Consider the following 9,698-nt stretch of genomic DNA (forward strand, 5'->3'; position numbering starts at 1 on the left):
GGCACGGTGGCACATGCCTGTAATCCTAGCTACTCAGGAGGCTGAGGCAGGAGAATCTCTTGAACCCGAGAGGTGGAGGTTGCAGTGAGCCGAGATTGCGCTACTGCACTCCAGCCTGGGTGACAAGAGCGAAACTCTGTCTCAAACAAACAAACAAACAAACAAACCAACAACAACAACAAAAAGAATTCAGGGGCACCAGAAGAATCACTGCTGAAAATTCTTATATACTTTTCACCTTTTGAATTTTTACATGTTGCAAGCAACTATTTAGATAAATAAAGATTATTTAGAGGGCAACTAGGCCAACATCTACATATTCAGTCTCAGTTTGGCGGGGCTTGAAATGAAGAAGAGCAACATTTTGCAATGTTCTTAGGTGTGGTCCCCAGACTAGCGGCATCAACAACCTGGGAGTGTGTTAGAAATGCAAATTCTCAAGTCCCAGCCCAAGCCTACCTGTTCTGAAATCTAAGGGTGGGGCCCAGCAATCTGTGTTTTAACAAGCCCTGTAGGTGACTCTGATGCATGCTTAAATGTGAGAACTACTGCTGTTTGGAATGAGCATGGAAAAATTAGGAGAAATGGCCTACAGGGCAAAGCTTGAGATTTTTGATTAGGAGTAGGTTGCATACTGATTTGGGGTACCTGAGGGATAGAGACTGGACATGGGGAACATGCAAGAGTAGAACTGGGCTAATCGGCAGATCTTTCAGAAGCTCTAAGGGTGAATGCAGTGCCAAAGAAAACAACCTTGGCCCTTGGACAGGAATAAGCCTGGACGGGAGTGCCAGGACTTGTTTTAAAAATGCAAATCTTGGTGCCCCCATTTCAACTAGAGTAGAATCTGCCAGTTCAACCCTTTGTCTTCTCATCTATCTCTGGAAGCAGGACAAGAAGAAGAAATCTGAAGGGAAAGGAAACATTCTTATTTGTATGTTTGAAAATCTGGACCTTTCTGGAAATTGTCCTGAGCCAATGTCAAGAAGCTCCCACTCTTAAAAGATAGTTTTAGTTATTTATAAACCATCCCCTTACATTTCTGATGTCATCTGTAGAAAAATGCTCATTAATACCACATAAATTTGTTGCATCCTTTGCATTCTGACTGATGGGAGTGTGGAAATACAAAAGGTGATACATACACATTAGAAACAGACAAACATAAGTGAGTGAATTCAACTTCAACTTCAACAAGAGAATCCAGAGAGGTCTAGTTAGTCCAAAGCCACTTTGTGGAATTCAGTTTGAGGCTGGATAAGCCTTACAAATAGCACTAAACAAGAGTGGCTATTATTAGGGTGGCAAAAACCGCAATTATTTTTGCACCAACCTAATAGAATATGGTCAGAGAAAAGCAAAGGATGAGCCAATATAACTTCTATTATAAAAAATTAATTGAAAAATAAAACTTTTATGATGATTGATATTAGATGCATAGTGCAATAAAATTACACACCAAAGTAAAAAATAACAAGGATGGAGATATTAAGTAGATGACAAATCCAATGATCCAACAACAAAACAATTTAAAATACATTTATTTCTATGTAAAACCATAGCCAGAGAAGTGCTACACACTGGTTCTGTCCCACAGTAGAGACATGGCAAGTCCCTGGCATTCTTGCTATTCCTGCCTATTTCCAGCCTGGGGCAGACATCACTATCAGCACTGCACTCCTCCCTGCTGAGTGCAGACTAAGCCTCAGAGTTCTCCATAGAAACAGCCATCAGCCATTACCATCAATCAGAGCTGCTATTTTGCCATCTATGACTCTCTGGAATGGGCTGTGGCTGATGAACTGGTTCTGCTCCCAGCTCTGCCTCTCATCACTTTGCCACTAGAAGCCTCTTCCATACAATGCCCCAAAGTGTGCCTGTTCTTATTAGTACTCGCTATTATAATTCCAGAACAGACCAAGAAGTAATTCTGTGAAACGTGTTTTCTTTTCATCTCCTTTTCAGTATTACACATACATAAACGCATTTCCAATTTCCACAAATATGGGGAAAATCAATGTTTCTAAAACTATAAAAAAAACAGAACTAAGAAATTATGAAAATGAATGGCATATATATAGATCATATAAATGTATCCTAAAATGTGAGGAATTATAAGTGGTCCAAGTTCTTTTTTACATTAAAAAAGCTAAACTAAAAAAAATTGTGTGCTCACTTCAGCAGCACATATACTAAAAAATATCATTGATATTGTGTTTTTAATGTATAATTTAAAAAATCAGTCTCTGAATTTATGAGTATTATTGCTTATTGTCAAAGATAAGTACAAGTAAAGTAACATTGTAATTAGCTTAGAGGAAAATATCAACTAAGTAATAGCGCAAGCAGGAAATATCTTGAAGGTGGCATGTGACCGAAGTCTGAGAAAAACTGTTACATAAACGTGTATTCATGTAGTGAGTCTCACCTAATTTCACTGTTGATTTACTACATCATCAGAAGCGTGTGCCAACTGCCCAACAACACACCACTAACATATCCAACTGCCCCCAATTAAATGTGAAGTTACGCTTGTCCTCTAGCAATTGTCTAACACTAAAATTTTATGATTTAAAAACAACTTACTCATGACCTTAGCTAGGATTCAAGTTGTAGAAAAGCCTAGCCCTTTGTCTGACCTACAATCGATAATTAACATGGTTATGTCCTCAGTCACAACTAACTAGTATCACCCCTAATTAGCTTCCAAGATAGTTTTTTAATTAGCACTAACAATTCAAACTACTAAAAAAACAAGGTGGCATGGTAATAGGACTGCTTCTAAGAGTATTAATTTACTCTGACAACTGACAAGAAAAAAATTCTAAGGAAAACAAAAATTCCATTCTATTTTATCTTTGCCACTTATAATATGGTCTCACCTTAAAGGGCTAATTTATTTCACGTGTTTAGAGAAGCCATTTTTACTATCCCATATCCAAATGATATTGATTTTTTTATGTTTTAGAATAATACCAGGTTTCCATTTGTCAGAAGTATTTGTCATTGAGTGATGAATTACATTGCAAGAGATGTCATAAGCCGCAGTTTGTCACCACCTGCCATGTTAAATAAACCTCAGAGGTAAGCACTAGGTTATAGGGCAAGTAAACAAGGCTTTTTTCCCCTTCTTCCTTAAACCATGCACTAAGTTGTATAAGTAAATGCTAGCCTAGGTTTTCCATTTAGTACTAGGTTAAAAACAATGAGAGATAATGTAAATCAATAAAAAGTCACATAAGTTACTGAATTACAAAAAAAAAAAAAAAACAGCTAAAAGCTGTATTTCAGCTAAACAGTAAGAATTCTTTCTCTTCAGAAAAACTGATTGAAAAAATAAAATGTCTAGGACTCTAAATTTATATATTTAAATATATATATATAATTTCACTTCCATTTTACAGATTAGAAAAATTAGGTTTTCTACGGGGAGATTTTATCGTGTTCAAGTTCACCCAGATGACTACAAGTCCCAGCCTTTTCCCAGTTTACTACAATTAGTTTTTCCAAAGATTCATAAGTAGATCCAGCAAATGTGGTAAATACATCTTGGATCATCAAATTCCATTTGATAGCCAAAGATGGCCAGCTTTAGCATTTAAACGAAAAAGAAACAACCACTCTGTGGATTCCACCCAGAGGGATTATGAAGAATAGTTTATAAGCTTTCCCAGGTATTGATTTTCATTTAGAAAGCTTGTTTTTACACATCAATAGCATTATTATAAACTTGTTTTAACACCAATCTATACTTAAGGTGTCTCACATAACAACACAGAAAAAAAAATTTCTATTTACCGCATTAGAACATTGAGGACTTCAGCATTTGCATATCTCCTAAGAGTTAGAAACCAAATGGGTTAACAATCAAACTGAAGAAGTGCTGGTGAAATGCATTCTAAATGAACACTCACTCATCTCAACACTGAGACTAAGGGCTGTTTCTACTGGTTCTCCGTTTCATTGTCAGATACATGGTACGCAGTTAATTCTGCTTATGAATTGGCTGACAAGAAATTTTTAAGACCCTAATTTGCAATTTGTAAAACCAGAAGTAACAATAAGTCCTTTAGAAATCAAAAGGGGATGTTGGCCTCAGAATGCCTTATGTTCAAGACTTGCTAGCTATTTTCTTGACAGAATTCTGTGTGACAGACACCACAACTACACATCTGATGGGTCAGAGCACTCTCTATTTCTTTTATAACTTTTTTAAACAATGAGGCCGGGCGCGGTGGCTTACGCCTATAATCCCTGCACTTTGGGAGGCCAAGGCGGGCGGATCACGAGGTCAGGAGATCGAGACCATCCTGGCTAACACGGTGAAACCCCCGCCTCTACTAAAAATACAAAAAATTAGCCGGGCGTGGTGGCGGGCGCCTGTAGTCCCAGCTACTCGGGAGGCTGAGGCAGGAGAATGGCGTCAACCCAGGAGGTGGAGTTTGCAGTGAGCCGAGATCCCACCACTGCACTCCAACCTGGGCGCCAGAGAGAGACTCTGTCTCAAAAAATAAATAAATAAATAAAAAATAAAAAAAACAATGAATACAACTTGCTCTTTAAGGTCACAACTTTATGAGAGACAGGAACCTTTCACACTTTATGGAAAGGTCAAAACTATCCTAAAAATGACCTTTGAACCCCATACATTTTTGACTCAGAGGTTCACTTTATCTGCTGACCAGGCCCTTTTTTTTTCTGGTCTATTATTTATTAGATATCAGTAAAGAAGCTTGCTTTTTACTGAAAGTCTGACACATACCACTGTATACTGTGTCTTCTCCTTGTAAAAAGCGTATTCAATTTCTCCCTCTTTTCTTAAAAATAGAAGTAGTTTTTGGCTCTGTTCTTTCTTGCTCCCTGTCTCTCTCCACATCTTTAAAGAACAGAACTGTTTCCTTTTCCCTGTCTTAAAGAAATACGCAATGAGTATACTTTCTATTGTTTTAGGAGAATGTCATGTTCCTTTAAAAATGATGATTTTAGATATTGAACCTTTTACTTCCCTCTTTGTGAATATTTATGATTTTTAAAAATCACTTTCAGGTGAGCAACTTACAGTATAAAAACTAATGCATGTATACATACAAAATATGAAAAAAATATATTTCCACTGATGATATACGATGATAGAAATATCACAAATACTGTAAAACTCAGCTAAGTAAAGATTATAACAGTAAGCAAGAAAGTTTTTTAATCAATACTAATGTGAGTTGCTAATGAGATATGTGGATTGCTTTTGAAGGAAGACAGTACTGGGATTAGTACTTAAATATTAATAAGTTGTTCCCTGCATAAGGTCAACTAAGGAAGAAAGCAAGCTCAGGAAACGTAACCACAATCCAAAATCTCAACTTCAAATATAAACTGAAAATATAATATTCAAGACCTCGTTCTGAGCATAGATGTTAACACTTCCAATACATCAGAACACAATTTTAATAACAGATCTAAACTGTATTTCCTTTGAACTATTAGATGGCAACATTATACCCACATTCTTTGCACTTGACCATGAACTCCAACTCATATAATTAAACAGCATCAGGCCTATGTGAGACATGCTCAGCAAGGGGTGGGAACCAGGAAGCTGAATTTCCACTTTCCTTTGTCTGTATTTTGCAAAATCATGCAAATTCCATGAACAATTAGTTAGAATTAGAGCTGTAATCTGATAACTTGATGACAGAGCAAAATTAACTTGAAACAAAGAAAAACAGTAATTTGTGAAAATCATGCCCACTGGTAAGTTACAGTCACAGGGGAGGGCAGGATGGTATGGGAGAGGCCTCTTGGGGTCAGGAATGCATTTCCAAGCAAACCTTATTTCCCCACAACAGCTATTTTAAGTGATGAGTAATAAGCTCTGGAAAAAAAAAAAAAAATGGAGAAGCCGCCCTGAAGGGGAGGGAGGACACTTTATCCTCTGTCATGGAAAAATACGGGAGGAAAGATGGGGGAAGATAAGAGACACTGAGTGATGGAGGCAGAGACACAGGGTAACTCATGGCACATGGCTTCCTTCCTTTCAGGAAAGCCAAAGGGGTTATCTTTTAAGCATGGAGGATTGTCGGAGTTTCATGAGCTTGAAAAATACAGGAATAGTTTGAAACAGCTGCAACGGAGAAGTGGGTTGCTGGGTTACTTTCTTCACATTATCTGGGTTCATCTTGTCCAGTCTCTGGGGCCAGTGATGCCCTCGGAGTCCTACAGCAGTGCCTCCAAAGCTTAATAGGGATAACAAATACGTGGTACAGGTGCCACCACTCCTCTCTTACTTCATGACTATGACAGACATTATTAATCAAGCACAACATCCTTTCTCACTTAGCTGATACGGAGCCTCAGAATCCTTCTCAATAGAGTGCTCTGAGAGCACTCATTGATCAAAGGAGGTGCTTGAGATGGGATCCAGTCACCATGCTTGAGTAAAACACAAGTCTTTCTGTGTACTTGGCTTACTCATAACCAGCTTCCTGCATTTACATCCATGGCCAGTTACCTAATTGATACCCCAGTTCTATAACAACTGGATTTTTTGTTCCTCAGCTTCAATAGCGTTATGTATGGGGATCTGATACTTGCTCCCAAACTTCTAAACAGAAACCATACATTCAGTGCTGGCCCATTCATGAACACTACAGACCACTGAAGTAAACCACGGCTCTAACCCTCAATCCCCCAATCCATTTCCTCAAGACTCATTCCCAACTGACTGACTTGAGGCAAGAGAGAAATCTGATGTTTGTTGGTAGTGAGTGGGCTGCCTTGGTTCTCTACATATTAAACTCAGTACTGAAAGAAGATACACTTGAAGTATCTCCCCCCACCCTCTAATTCTAAATTTGCAATTCCCTAGTGATTTTACATAAAAAGCCAGATCCCATAGGCCAGTAAGTCCTCAACCAACCAAGCCACAAAGAAGCCTTTTAACGACTTCTAAGTTTGAAGACTGTCACAGCAGGTCATCCTGACCTCAAGTCTTTTCACTAAAACATTCTCCCTAAAACAGGCCCTGCAACAGCTCAGAGGCCCAGGAAATAACTCTAGGAATGTCAGAGGCCTACTCTCCCAAAATTTCATGTATTCTCTTCAATGGAGACCCTGAAGTCCAAGAGGCAGTCTAGGAATAAGCTTGAAACTAGGATATTATTTCCCTGAAGTTTCTGTGCACCAAGCATGTATCTCCCTCTGAAGCAATGAACCTAACAAAACAAAATAATACCTAATGTGGGCTTGCTTATGTCTCTAGTTCTTGCCGGTTCATTGGTGAGACCAGGTCCTTGTCCTTACAGAGGTTATTCTTACTTTGATAAAATATTCTAGAATCCCTATGTTTATGTCCTGCCAAGTCCCATGACACCATAGATTTAATTGTTTTCTTCTCAATCCTGCTATTCTAATTCGGTCATTCCCTTAGACCCAGGCAAGACTTCCACGTCCCACAATAGAAGAGATCTGTGGAAGAATCATCTCTCTTGAACCTGAGATGTATAATGTGGTCCCTAATGAACAACCAGTGTCTGCAAGACAGCATGAGTCTGAAAACCCCAGGATGAACCATTCTAGTGGCCTAGAATGACATAACTCAGCCAGTATGGCACACATCCTAGGAGCCATCTGCCTTAATCAGACCCTGTCTCTTCAACCTGGCCCCACGTTTTCAAGAATTCGATTTTTCAGAAGTTAAAACACTAGGAGCCAGTATGTCTCTTACTACCAAATGACAGCATAGACAACCCTAGAGATGGTCAAGAAGGGACAATAAGTGCATACATAGTCTAAAAAAAATACTGTATTTGCCCTGACATGCACTTGAGCTGAAATCACAACTTGACCATAGACTAACTCAGTGATGTTCATCAATTTTTTTGGTTTCTTTGAGCTTCAGTTAAACAAAGATGAAGTGGAAATAATAATAAAAATATAATAGGGTTGATGTACAGCTTAGAGATAAGATACATTAAGTGCTGGTCAAATGACAGACACTCTCAACAATGATGCCCATTATATCAGTCTTGTGCCAAAGTGCAAAATTAAAATATAAACATATTTGAAGCACAATGCTTGTCACATGGTAGGCGCTCAAACATATGGAAAGAAAACCATGAATGCATAAATGAGCCAGTTCATGTTTGCTTCCATGAGTATGAGAATATTTTCTAAAAGGAGCCTAATTCACCAGGCAATCAGATTGGACAAGCGTCTGCATTACTTTTCATTAACTGTTAGCTTGATGTTTCAAATTGAAACAAGTAGTGACCTGAAATCACATTATAAACTATGTCTGAAAATCCATCAAATCCACTTAAACTGTGATTTTTGACCTGCAAGTCACATTTGAACATTTATAGGCAATTTAATACTAAAACCCTGCCTCTGAAGGGGAGAATTTGTTCTTCAGAAAGATGAAGCTTTGCAATTGCTAAAATAACACACTTATTTTAAAGATGAATTTCTTACACTAAATGATAATGTATCATTCCTATGCTGAACTTTAATTAGAGTTAAACATTTCAAACTTAGATATATGAAGATTATTTTTAAAAGTCAATTCCCTTTTTAGGTCACTTACATTTTTGTTCTACAAAGAAAAAAAATCTTTCTGAAACTGAAGTGAACATTTTGGTCTTGGTTAAATGTATGGCTGGGGGCAGAGAAAAGCCAAATCGCTAAAGCATAATTCTGATGGTTGTACTTACTGCTGAGTGGATATCGAAGTGAAAGGCATATATATTTTCCAAAAATAACTATTAACCTTTCATTTCAGAATATCTCAGAATGGAGGAGAGAACACTTCCCCACCTGGATAGTTCTATCTACTCATATACGTGAAAGGACGATACTGATTACACACACAATTTGCTTCATGATAATGTCAACCTGTTTTGCAGGCTCCTAAAAGGCAGGGATGTGCCATTGGCATGATTATAATTTGATTCAGATGATCCAGGCTTCGAACCCTAGTTTTGTTACTTAGTGAAAGTCCCGTATTAGGCTAGGCACTTGACATAGCCTTTGTCTCCTAAAACTTTCCTTAGGTACAAGTTACTCATTGTCCGCTGTCTGCCACCCACCTCTGCCCCACCACTGATTCTCTGTAATTCTTTACTCTGCTCTTGGCCCAGGGAGGCCTATTTTAGAGCTTGCAGCACCACAGGTTTGGTAGACAGAGGGCACCAGCAAAAGACCAGAAGACAAATGGGTCTGTGTTGCCATTAGAACGGCTGGAAACAGTTAGAGTTGCTGTATGAGCATCTTTGCCACCTCACTTCTCAGGCCATAGACTCCTAGGAAAGATGAAAGGAAATGTTGCAGGTGAAGAACTTAGCAGTGGTCTGTCACAATCAATAAGTGATAGATGCCACCCACTGTTAAAGCCAAAATAAGCAAATGGTATTTGAGGAGGGTCCACAGCTAGTTGAGGATTTGATTAGAATATGAGTCACCAAGGTGAAGGCAGCTGTTTCAGTTAAGTGTGAAGAAATGAAAATATTTGGTTCACAGCCATTCCCCACTCCCATCAAGTATTTGTGCATGGCCTGCTTAGCTTACCCAAAACCCTCCTCTGACAAAATCCAGGGAAAAGGATTTTCTCCTGAAAAGGAGCCAGAGTGAAATAAAATCTCCACTCCTCAAAGGAGCTGCAATCAGCTGGTGGGGGCACAGAGGATGTGACATTTGCTCTGTGCCAA

General features: G+C 38.5%; 1 protein-coding gene across 7 annotated transcripts in view; it reads right to left on the reverse strand.

Annotated features, from left to right (window-relative positions):
- MACROD2 (mono-ADP ribosylhydrolase 2) overlaps positions 1-9,698 on the reverse strand; it is a 2,104,525-nt gene that overhangs the window by 1,105,412 nt on the left and 989,415 nt on the right. The window lies entirely within an intron of this gene.

Source organism: Symphalangus syndactylus, chromosome 24 (assembly GCF_028878055.3).
Source record: "Symphalangus syndactylus isolate Jambi chromosome 24, NHGRI_mSymSyn1-v2.1_pri, whole genome shotgun sequence".
Classification (NCBI taxonomy): Eukaryota; Metazoa; Chordata; class Mammalia; order Primates; family Hylobatidae; genus Symphalangus; species Symphalangus syndactylus.